Below are 13,046 nucleotides of genomic sequence, written 5' to 3' on the forward strand. Positions count from 1 at the left end.
TTAACTTGCAGGAAAATTAAATCAGATCATGAACAGAAATGTAAAATGCAGAGCACTTGCAGAAGAATTAAATTGCTTGAATGTAAATTGAATTCAGTGAGAACAGAAAGCAATGAGAACCAAAGATCAAAATCAAGCTCAATGTAAATTAAATTGTAAACTTGCAGCAAAGGAACTTGTAGTAGAGGAGAAATTAAAATTGCAGAAGAAGAAAACAGAGAGAATTCTCAAGTTGAGATTGAAACAGAATTTTTTCAATTCTCAACCCAAGATTTAAAACAAAAAGAAAAACTAAAGAGAGAGAGTTCTGTATTCTTAATGCTCCCTAGTGGAGCTCGCCTCTCTAATAAAATGAAACAGATGCCTATTTATAGGCATTTTTACAAAAATGAAAATGAAATTCAAAACAAATTACAATTAAAATGAAATTTCTATTCTAATTATCTCTTGTGCCTTTGAGTGGTGTCAATTGGGCCCTTGCTCTTGATGGAATTGGGTTGGCAAAAGCCTCTGTTGATTGCTCTTGGAGTTGGAGAGAAACCCATTGTGAACCGGGCCATGAATTATAAAAGTTTGAGTAAAAGTTTGAGTAAAAGTTTGATTTTTATACCAGCTGCCCTTATTTGCTGCTACCAACGTTTGGGCTAAAGTTTGAGGTCAAACTTTTAGCCAAACGTTGGGCCTTCTTGCATGCATGTTGGGGTACTAATTTGTCTGCTTGTCAACGTTGCAAATTTCATGCCCACTATAGACTATTATATATGGTTGGAAAGCTCTGAATGTCAGCTTTCTAACCCAATTGGAATCACCTCAATTAGACATCTACAACTCAAGTTATGCTCATTTGAAGAGGACAAGGTCGCTGGCTTTGGTGTGCAGCGTTTGAGGTAAAGTTTGCCTCAAACGTGGTCGAAAACGCCAGTTCTGGAGGCTCAAACGCATTGTTCACCCCATACTATTATACATTGTTGGAAAGCCCTGAATGTCTACTTTTCATTGCTATTTGAATCACCTCATTTGGAGCTGTGTAGCTCAAGTTATTCTTGTTGGAAGTATACCCCTTGTATGCCTTGTGGCGCCAACGTTTGCCAAAAAGTTTGAGGCAAACGTTGGCGCAAACTTTTTCTCTCCAGGGTGTTGATTTGTGATGCCAACGTTTGCAAAAAAGTTTGAGGCAAACGTTGGCTCAAGCTTTTCTCCCAAAAGTTTGAGCTAAAGTTTGAGGCAAACTTTTGCTCAAGCTTTTTGTTCCCTGGTGTGTTTTCACTTATCCGAAAGTTTGAGCTAAAGTTTGAGGCAAACTTTTGCTCAAACTTTTTATTTTCTCTTGCTCCTAGCCATTCCATCTTGCTTCAACCTTTCTCCAAGCTTTCTTCACCTATCATCAATCAACCAAACACATCAAAGCTATGCTCAAAATCATGAGTTTGTCATTCTTTCATAATATGTGGCAATTATAGCATAAATCCTCATGAAATTGCATTAATTCATCTATGGTTGATTAAATCAAAGGAAACATGGAAATCTACCCAATTAGCTTGCTTATGGCTCAAGAAAGTGCATAAAACCTATTGAAAACAAAGGAAAAAGCATAGAAAAAACATGACATGGTGACATGTCATCACAACACCAAACTTAAACCTTGCTTGTCCTCAAGCAAGAAAAGAATCATGCAATAAAGATTGACAATCCAAGGCAAGAAGAATAGCAACTCAATGTTCATGGTAAGCTAGTTTTCTAAGCATGCTACAATCACAAAAGAAATATAAATGATTGATGCTTCCATCTAGCTCAATTTATGAAATCTTTCTCTTATATTTCTTCCTTGAAACAAAAGCTTTTGATTTTCTTTTTTAGCTTCTCCTTTTGGGTGCTTTGCCCCATGAGTTGATAACAAAGCTACGACTTCTAAATGCTTTGTTTTCAATTATTACCACTTGATACATAAGTACCACAAGCATTTGATTAGAGGACTTCATTAAGCTCATTTTTCTTTTCTTTTTTTGACTCTCTAATCATTGATGCTCAGAGCCTTGAGCTTTGAGGGAGTGCTTTTGCACTTTGAGCCTAACCTTGACTTCTAAGTGTTTTGTTTTCAAGCATTTGGCTTGATACATAAACACCACAAGTACTTAACAAACAAAAAGCCATTGGTACTCAGAGCCTTCAGCTTTCTCATTCTTTCCCTTTTTCTTTTCTTGCTTTAATTGTATTTGCCTCTTCAAGATTTTCATGATTTTCAAAAGATTTCACAAAATGTTCTAGATAAAAACTTCAATTAAATAAAATCCAATGCAATTGAGCAACAATTAATCATACTAGCTTTCCAATACTTGTATGCACATGCTAAACTCTTCTTTAATGCCTTGTTTGTTTATGATCATGATACTTTATTGCTTTTGAATTCACAAAACTCAAGTTGGTAATCATAATGACACAGCACCATATTGCAATTTAGAAATCAAACTATGCCTTTTCATACACACATGCATACAGAGAAGGTAAAGACAATCATGCAGTTTATAGTGCTTGAAACAAATGAGAAGAAAAGGAACTTTACAACCTTGTAGTTCATCTTCTCTATTGTTGTCATTTTCCTCCCATCCTCCTCCTTTCCATACCAACTCAGAATGCTTGCTCATCTTCAAGCAACTATTAGAACCGTGGCTATGGGCTTAAGATGGATTATGAATGTCTTACACAATGAAATGTTAGTAACACATGTGTTTTAAACAAGCAAAATTAAAGATAATAATCAAGGCACAAGAAACAGAGACATTGTGATTGCAAACTTAAGAAGGTGAGCACAATACATTGCATAAAAGATAAGTGGCACACCAAACTTAGTGTGACACTTTCACTTGGAATCAATGCAAGTATCCAGTAAAGATTTGAAGCAATTTGTGTTGCATAGCAACACCAAACTTAGAATGCAATCCTATGTCCATTTATTTGAATTAAAACTAAGCAAGTGAAACTGTTATTTGTTAAGTACAATCACCAAGCCAAGAATATGTCATGAATAAAACTCTCTCGGTAATGTATTAACAAACACAGTGAATAAGTAAACTAAAATGAAAGCATTAAAAACAAAGAATTAACTAAAGTAAACAGAATAACAAAATACCAAACCAAAAGAAAATTAACACTGCAAAGACATTATGGTTATGCAGACAAGTGGTGTTGCTGAATGATTTGCATAGAAAAATAGGTGGCACACCAAACTTAGAATCTTGGTGTGTCACCTTCATTTTTTGATTTGTCGCAATCATCCAAAAAGATTGAAAACAATGTGTTGCATGGCAACACCAAACTTAGAATGTAACCGTATGCCAATTTATTGAATTTAAACAAAGCAAAGAAAGAAGACAAAGCATAGAAGAGAAACGTTACCTACTGTTGGCATGTTGTTCTTTACTTTCTTCCTCTTCTTCCAGTTTGTTAAGAGGAATGACCTCAAGGGAGGAGAAGATTCAGCTATTTCCCGCTGTCTTGGTCTCTCCTCAGCAAGCTTTCTTTTGTTAATGGCTTGATTGAGCTTGCTTGCTGGATCAGGGGGAGGATTGCTTGGAGTTGACCTTCTTTTCTTCATGAATATTGTCTTTTGTAGCTTGGTCACAATCCTCTTCTTGGTGCTTTTGTTAATTGCCTTCACTTTCTTGAATTTACGACTTGGTTGCTGTGTGATTATTGGAGTTTTGTCTTCATCAAGAGTCTCTTGCAATGGTGGTTCTGTGGATTCTTCCTTCATGTACTTCTCTGCTTCACTTGAGTTTGGAATTCTTTGATTGTCTTTCTCACTTTCTTGCTCTTCCACTTCCTCCCTTGCACCCAACATTTGACTTAATAGCTTTTTCATTGAGGAAGTTTGTTGATCTTCCCAACATTTCTTCATCTCCTCTTCATATTTTTCAATCACAGATTCAATTGTCGAGAGTTTTTGGGTCAGGGAAATTTTTGAGAGTTGTGATTCTTCATGTTACTTTGTCATCTCAAGTGTAGTTTCATTTTTAACCACCTCATTCTTCATTGAAAGTTCACTTGATGCAGTAGCCTCCTGATCTTGTCTTTCCACTTCCTCACTCACAAATTGGTCTTCATCTTCACTGTTTGATGGTTCTAAGTTCCCCCTTGATTGCTCTGAGGACTCATTCATCTTCTTGAATACGAATTCTTTCCAGGATTGGGGTTGTGTGTATCTTTCCACGAGTTTTCTATGTATTTCAATGGCTTGAAGGTAATCCTCACCTGTTGGTTCAAGAGATGAAGGTTGAGAGTAATCATAATCAAGTGATGAAGAACTTTCAAATGAGAAACTGGGACGTGAGGGTGGATGCTCATCCATTCTTTGGTGATACTTCCATCCACCATGAGGATAATAATATGAATCATTTTGTGGTGGTGGTTGGTATCCCATATGATTTTTTTGTTCATCTTGTGTCTTTGAAGCAAATCTCCATGAATTGGAGTGCTCAGAATGTGTATTCTCTTGGTGATATTCCCAGCCACCATTAGAGATTGGTGATGGTGGGTAATATCCCATAAAATTTGTTTGATCATAAGATGAGTTGAACTCTATTTGAATTTTGTAAAACACAACACCAAATAAAATTAAAATTCATGTTTCAGATGATATTTGCTTAGTGAGGCAAAAACACAAACACCTTGGTTTCAAGAACAAAAACAAAGAAAATGCTTAATCTAGACTTCTCACCCACTTAATCATTGTTGATCTAAATCAATCCCTGGCAACGGCGCCAAAAACTTGATGTGCGGAAAACGATCCGACACAAAACTCACCGGCAAGTGCACCGGGTCGCATCAAGTAATAAAACTCACGTGAGTGAGGTCGATCCCACAGGGATTGATGGATCAAGCAACTTTAGTGGATGATTAGTTTAGTCAAGCTAACATTGATGTGAATTGAGTGAAATTGTAACCAACAAGAAGTAAAGGACAATGAATTTAAAGTTGCAGAATGTAAATTGGCAAGTAACTTCAAGAGCAAGAAATGTAAATTGCAAGAATCTTAAATTGCAAGAAAAGTAAAATTGCATTAAATGTAAAGGGGAGTGGGTGCTGGAAATTAAAGAGAGCAATAGATCAAAGCTTAGAGAAAATTTAACTTGCAGGAAAAGTAAATCAGATCATGAACAGAAATGTAAAATGCAGAGCACTTGCAGAAGAATTAAATTGCTTGAATGTAAATTGAATTCAGTGAGAACAGAAAGCAATGAGAACCAAAGATCAAAATCAAGCTCAATGTAAATTAAATTGTAAACTTGCAGCAAAGGAACTTGTAGTAGAGGAGAAATTAAAATTGCAGAAGAAGAAAACAGAGAGAATTCTCAAGGTGAGATTGAAACAGATTTTCTTCAATTCTCAACCCAAGATTTAAAACAAAAAGAAAAACTAAAGAGAGAGAGTTTTGTATTCTTAATGCTCCCTAGTGGAGCTCGCCTCTCTAATAAAATGAAACAGATGCCTATTTATAGGCATTTTTACAAAAATGAAAATGAAATTCAAAACAAATTACAATTAAAATGAAATTTCTATTCTAACTATCTCTTGTGCCTTTGAGTGGTGTCAATTGGGCCCTTGCTCTTGATGGAATTGGGTTGACAAAAGCCTCTGTTGATTGCTCTTGGAGTTGGAGAGAAACCCATTGTGAACCGGGCCATGAATTATAAAAGTTTGAGTAAAAGTTTGAGTAAAAGTTTGAGGCAAACTTTTACTCAAACTTTTTATACCAGCTGCCCTTATTTGCTGCTACCAACGTTTGGGCTAAAGTTTGAGGTCAAACTTTTAGCCAAACGTTGGGCCTTCTTGCATGCATGTTGGGGTACTACTTTGTCTGCTTGTCAACGTTGCAAATTTTATGCCCACTATAGACTATTATATATGGTTGAAAAGCTCTGAATGTCAGCTTTCTAACTCAATTGGAATCACCTCAATTGGACATCTACAACTCACGTTATGCTCATTTGAAGAGGACAAGGTCGCTGGCTTTGGTGTGCAGCGTTTGAGGTAAAGTTTGCCTCAAACGTGGTCAAAAACGCCAGTTCTGGAGGCTCAAACGTATTGTTCACTTCATACTATTGTACATTGTTGGAAAGCCCTGAATGTCTACTTTCCAATGCCTTTAGAAGTACATCATTTGGAGCTCTACATCTCGAGTTATACTCCGTCGAAGGTGCAGAGGTCAGTTGGCCTCACTGCAGGTTGCCACCATATTCGTTTATGCACATTTCTGGGCAGTTTTCTCCCTCAATTTTAGTGTCCACCATGCAGTGCCATATATGCCTGGAAAGCTCTTGATTCCTACTTTCCATTGCTTTTTGAATCACCTCATTTGGAGCTCTGTAGCTCAAGTTATTCTTGTTGGAATTATACCCCTTGTATGCCTTTTGGCGCCAACGTTTGCCAAAAAGTTTGAGGCAAACGTTGGCGCGAACTTTTTCTCTCCAGGGTGTTGATTTGTGATGCCAAAGTTTGCCAAAAATTTGAGGCAAACGTTTGCTCAAGCTTTTCTCCCAAAAGTTTGAGCTAAAGTTTGAGGCAAACTTTTGCTCAAGCTTTTTGTTCCCTGGTGTGTTTTCACTTATCCGAAAGTTTGAGCTAAAGTTTTAGGCAAACTTTTGCTCAAACTTTTTATTTTCTCTTGCTCCTAGCCATTCCTTCTTGCTTCAACCTTTCTCCAAGCTTTCTTCACCTATCATCAATCAACCAAACACATCAAAGCTATGCTCAAAATCATGAGTTTGTCATTCTTTCATAATATGTGGCAATTATAGCATAAATCCTCATGAAATTGCATTAATTCATCTATGGTTGATTAAATCAAAGGAAACATGGAAATCTACCCAATTGGCTTGCTTATGGCTCAAGAAAGTGCATAAAACCTATTGAAAACAAAGGAAAAAGCATAGAAAAAACATGACATGGTGACATGTCATCACTTTTATTGAAATAAAGATGAAAATGAAACTACCTGAGGTTGGGTTGCCTCCCAACAGAGCGCTCTTTTATCGTCGCTAGCTCGACGAGTCCTTAATTACTTGAGATGGTACTTTACTCTGGGGTCTTCCCCCATGTTGCCCAGATAATGCTTGAGTCTTTGTCCATTCACTGTAAAAGTCCTCTCTGAATCTTCATCCGTGATTTCGATGTGGCCATATGGTGATACTTTTGTAACCAAGAAAGGTCCGGACCACCTTGACTTGAGTTTTCCTGGGAACAGCCTTAATTTAGAATTGTAAAGGAGTACTTGCTGCCCTTTTTCGAAACTCCTGGGTGCCAAATGCATGTCATGTTTTCTCTTTGCCTTCTCTTTATACATCTTAGTGTTTTCATAGGCTTGTGACCTGAATTCCTCCATCTCTTGCAGCTGCAAGATTCTTTTTGCACCAGCAGCAATGCTGTCAAAATTTAGTATCTTGATAGCCCAAAGAGCTTTGTGTTCCAGCTCCAGTGGTAAATGACAAGCCTTCCCATAGACTAATTGATATGGAGACATTCCAAGTGGAGTTTTGAATGCTGTTCTGTATGCCCACAGAGCATCATCCAACTTCTTCGACCAATCCTTTCTAGATGTGCCCACAGTCTTTTCCAGGATCCTCTTCAGCTCTCTGTTGGATATCTCAGTTTGCCCACTTGTTTGAGGATGGTAAGGTGTGGCTACTTTGTGTTTTACCCCATATCGTAAGAGGAGAGCTTCTAGTGGTTTGTTACAAAAGTGGCTCCCTCCATTACTGATGAGGGCTCTTGGGACTCCAAACCGGCTAAAGATATTCTTCCTGAGGAAGTTCATGACTACCTTGTTATCATTAGTTGGGGTTGCAATAGCCTCTACCCACTTGGAAATATAATCTACTGCTACCAGGATGTAATTGTTTGCATATGAGGTTGGGAATGGTCCCATGAAATCAATTCCCCACACATCAAACAGTTCAAGTTCCAAGATGAAATTTTGTGGCATGGCGTTTCTTTTGGGCAGGTTTCCAGATCTTTGGCATTCATTGCAGCTTTTTACTAGTTCCTTGGCATCCTTGAAAAGAGTGGGCCAAAAGAATCCGCTTTGTAACACCTTTGCTGCAGTTCTGTCCCCTCCAAAGCGCCCGCCATAGCATGAACCGTGGCAGTTCCACAGGACTTCTCTCCCTTCCTCTTCCAAAACACATCTTCTAAGAATTCCATCTGAACATTTATTGAAGAGATATGGCTCGTCCCAAACAAAGTATTTTGCATCATTCATGAGCTTCCTCTTTTGATGTTTATTGATCCCTGGGGGTAATGCTCCAGTTGCCTTGAAATTTGCAATATCTGCGAACCATGGAGCTTTATGAACTGTCATCAACTGCTCATCAGGGAAGAGCTTGTTCACATTTGTATCATTTTTTCCACCTTGATCATGAGGGATTCTAGATAAGTGATCTGCCACCTTGTTCTCCACTCCCTTCTTGTCTCTGATTTCAATATCGAATTCCTGCAACAGTAAGATCCACCTTATTAGTCTTGGCTTTGATTCTTGCTTGGCAAACAAATATTTAAGTGCTGTGTGATCTGTAAAAATTATCACTTTAGCACCAATGAGGTATGATCTAAATTTGTCAAATGCAAAAACTATTGCTAGCAACTCTTTTTCAGTAGTGGTATAATTTCTTTGAGTTTCATTAAGGACTTTGCTAGCATAGTATATCACACAAACTAGGTTATCTTTCTTTTGTCCTAACACTGCCCCAACTGCAAAATCAGATGCATCGCACATCAATTCAAATGGTAGGTTCCAATTAGGTGGGGAAATGATAGGAGCAGAGGATAACCTCATTTTCAAATGTGCAAATGCTAGCATGCATGTTTCATCAAAGATGAATGGTGTATCAGATACAAGGAGATTGCTTAAGGGCTTGACTATCTTTGAAAAATCTTTAATAAATCTTCTGTAAAAACCAGCATGCCCTAAAAAACTTTTAATTGCCTTGACATCACTGGGTGGGGGTAGTTTTTCAATAAGTTCTACTTTAGCTCTATCAACCTCAATGCCTTGGTGAGAGACTTTGTGACCAAGGACTATTCCCCCTGTCACCATGAAGTGGCATTTTTCCCAGTTCAAGACCAAATTGGTCTCTTGGCACCTTTTTAATACCAAGGCTAGGTGATGTAGGCAACTAGGAAAAGAATCTCCGAATACCGAGAAATCATCCATAAAAACTTTAATGAATTTTTCTATCATATCTGAAAAGATAGAAAGCATGCAGTGTTGGAAAGTTGCAGGGGTATTACATAACCCAAATGGCACGCGCCTATAGGCAAACACTCCATACGGACAGGTAAATGAGGTTTTCTCTTGGTCTCTTGGATCAACCACTATTTGGTTGTATCCTGAATAACCGTCGAGAAAACAATAATAAGCGTGCCCTGCAAGTCTTTCCAACATCTGATCCATGAATGGAAGGGGAAAATGGTCCTTTCGTGTAGCCTCATTGAGTTTCCTGTAGTCTATGCACATCCGCCATCCTGTGACGGTCCTTGTAGGTATGAGCTCGTTCTTCTCATTGGTAACCACAGTGATCCCTCCCTTCTTTGGTACAACATGTATGGGGCTAACCCAAGGGCTATCCGAAATTGGGTATTTGACTCCTCCTTGCCAAAGCTTCATAACCTCTTTCTGTACCACTTCCTTCATGATTGGGTTCAGCCTTCTTTGGGATTGAATGGATGGCTTGGCGTCATCTTCCAACAGTATTTTATGCATGCATATGGATGAACTGATTCCCTTCAAGTAAGCAAGGGTCCATCCAATGGCATCCTTATGCTCCCGCAGCACCTTGAGTAGCTCGTCTTCTTGATCTTGACTGAGGGATGAATTTATGATCACTGGGTAGTTTTCATTTTCTCCTAGATATGCATATTTGAGAGTGGGTGGCAATGCTTTGAGTTCAGGTTTGGGTGCTTCTGATTTTTCGTTCCCTTCTTTTGGTGCATCTGGTATATGTATTTCTGCTGTAACTGCCTTTTCACTTGATTCAGCTTCTTCCTCCACCAATCTCTCATTTTCTTCAGGTTCATCTTCTTCAAAATTCTCCTGCACTTCATCCTCAAGTGCATCTAACCTCATGCATTCCCCCAATTGTTCCGGTGGGTAACTCATGGCCTTGAACACATTGAATGTCATCTTTTCATTGTGTAATCTCAGGGTGAGGTCACCCTTCTGAACATCGATGACAGCCCCAGCAGTGGCCAAGAATGGCCTTCCCAAGATGATGGAGGTCTTGACGTCTTCCTACATGTCCAGCACCACAAAATCTGCTGGGAATATGAAATCTCCTACTTTTACTAGCAAATCCTCGACTATCCCGTGAGGGAATTTGAACGACCGGTCTGCCAGTTGTAGAGCCATTTTTGTTGGTTTAGCCTCCTCAATTTTCATCTTCTCATCATAGCTACTGACATCAAATTGATGCTGGCCCCTAAGTCACAAAGAGCTTTTTCTACTGTGATTTCTCCTATAATGCAAGGGATCTGAAAACTCCCAGGATCCTTCAGTTTCTGAGGTAGTTTATGCTGAATGATAGCACTGCACTCTTCAGTTAGTATCACAGTTTCATTGTTCTTCCAGCTTCTCTTCTTAGTCATTAGCTCCTTCAAAAACTTGGCATAAAGTGGCATTTGTTCTATGGCTTCGGCAAATGGTATGTTGATTTGTAGTTTCTTGAAGATTTCCAAAAATCTCAAGAATTGGTTGTCATCTTCCTTTTTCTTCAATAGCTGGGGGTATGGAGCTCTTGAGATGTTTAGTTGGGGTATCTTCTTTTCTTTCTGCAGACTTGGCGTGGGAGGTTGCATTCCATCTTGCTCTTCACCCTTTTCATTTGAGCTTTCTTCTTGTGGTTTTTGGGGATGTTCTTTCAGTTCCTTCCCACTCCTAAGTGTAATAGCTTGACACTCCTCCCTTTTGCTTGAATGGGCATCATAGGAAAAATTGTGGTTAGGAAGTTGCTTAAACAGATAGCTGATTTGTGTTTCCAGTTTTGTGATGGCAGCATTTTGATTCTGCATGTTTGACTGCACTTCCTCTCTGAATGCTTTACTGTCTTGAATGTCTCTGCATATTCCTTCAATGAAGGTTTCAATCTTAGAGAGCTTGTCATCAATTGATGAGTGGTTCGGAGCAGATGTGCTGTTTTGGTTTTGATAAGTATGTGGAGAAGTGTTGTTGTTGGGGTGTTGAGATGTCCTCTGGGTGAATTGTTGGTGAGCTGCATTGTTATTGGAGTTGTAACGTCTCTGGTCTTGGTTTTGATCTTGCTCACTTCCTCACCCAAAGTTTGGGTGGTTTCTCCATCCAGCGTAGTAAGTCTTGGAGTATGGATCATAGTTTTTCCTTGGTGAATTCCCAATGTAGTTGGCTTGCTCCTGACTCCCCTCTGCTTCTTCGTTCATTCCTTCTTGTGTTGTTGATGAAGTGGAGATTGCTGCTACTTGGTTCCTCTCCATCTTCTTGGTGAGGTCAGTGAGCTGCTGGGTAATGAGCTTGTTTTGGGCCAACAGAGCATCTACATTGTTTAGCTCCATCACTCCTCTTGTGTTCCCTCTTTCGGAAGCATAGAAGTAGTCGTTTTCTGCTACTGTTTCAATAACATCTATGGCTTCCTCAATGGTCTTCTTCTTGTTCAAGGATCCTCCAGATGAATGGTCTATTGCCTTCTTTGACTCATAAGAGAGCCCTTCATAGAAAATGTGCAGCTGGACCCATTCGTTGAACATGTCAGGTGGACACCTCCTTGTTAAGTCTTTGAACCTCTCTTATGCTTCATACAGAGTCTCACCATCTTGTTGCCTGAAGGTTTGAACCTCAGCTCTCAGCCTATTGATTCGTTGATGAGGGTAGAATCTTGCTAAGAATTTGTTCACCACATCCTCCCAAGTTGTCAAGCTCTCCCTTGGGAAGGATTCCAGCCACTTGGCTGCCTTGTCTCTGAGTGAGAAAGGAAACAAGAGCAGTCTATAGGCGTCAAGATGAACACCATTAGATTTTACTGTGTCACATATTCTCAGGAAGGTGGTCAAATATTGATTGGGGTCTTCTTGAACACCTTCTCCAAACGAACAGTTGTTCTGAACAAGGGTGATGAGCTGTGGTTTAAGTTCAAAGTTGTTGGCATGGATTGTTGGCTTTTGGATGCTACTTCCACAATTGCCTGGGTTTGGATTAATGTAAGAGCCCAAAACTCTTCTATCCTCCCTAGCATGATTTGCTCCACCTCCTCTGCCATGGTTGTGAGTCTTTTCTTCATGATGATTTTCCATGTTTTCTTCCATGTTTGGTTCAAAGTATTCCTCAAACTGTTCTTCCTCTTCTTCAGCACCAACTACTCATTTTTCTTTTGCCTCCCTCCTTAGTCTAAGGAAGGTTCTCTCCGGTTCAGAAGCAAAGGAAGTTAAAGCCCCGCTTCTTCTCCCTGTCATACAACCAACAAGTACAAGCAGAGAAAATAGGTGCAGACAGTATTTATGTCAGAATTGCTGTTAGTTGTGGGTGATGCAATATATCAAACAGTTAGTGGGTTAGCAAACAGAATTGAAAATAACAAAGAAAAACAAAAGAGTAGAGAGAGAAGGGAAGAAGTTTAACTAAAACAAAAAGTAAATCACTCAAACAGAAAATGAAATTCACAAAATAAAATGCTCAATCTAGTGATCTTCCAATCTAATCATTGTTGATGCACAATCAATCCCCGGCAACGGCGCCATAAACTTGATGCAAGGGAAACTTGTCTCTCAACAAATCTCCCTTCGGCAAGTGCACCGAAGTTATCGCCATAAATTTAATTAGAAGAATGTTCTAGTTGAGCTAATCCAGAAATTGGGTTGAGAGTTGCAGAAAATAAAATGGCGGGAATGTAAATAACAGAAAAGTAAATGCTAGAATTAAAGGACTGGAAGTAAATGACTGAAAATAAATTACAGAATTGTAAATGGGAATGGGGGATTTGCTCATAAAAGTAAATGGCAGAAATTAAAGAGAATGGGTAAGATCAGAGATG

The 13,046-nt window shown here is 38.9% G+C and overlaps 1 non-coding gene across 1 annotated transcript; it reads left to right on the plus strand.

Moving 5' to 3' along the window:
- Positions 1–11,764: 11,764 nt before the first annotated feature.
- On the plus strand, positions 11,765–11,868 carry LOC148568232 (small nucleolar RNA R71). The gene has a single exon (XR_015881938.1). It is a non-coding gene; the product is annotated as a small nucleolar RNA R71 (small nucleolar RNA).
- Positions 11,869–13,046: the final 1,178 nt, after the last annotated feature.

Source organism: Arachis ipaensis, chromosome B4 (genome assembly GCF_059453495.1).
Source record: "Arachis ipaensis isolate K30076 ecotype BB chromosome B4, ASM5945349v1, whole genome shotgun sequence".
Lineage (NCBI taxonomy): Eukaryota > Viridiplantae > Streptophyta > Magnoliopsida > Fabales > Fabaceae > Arachis > Arachis ipaensis.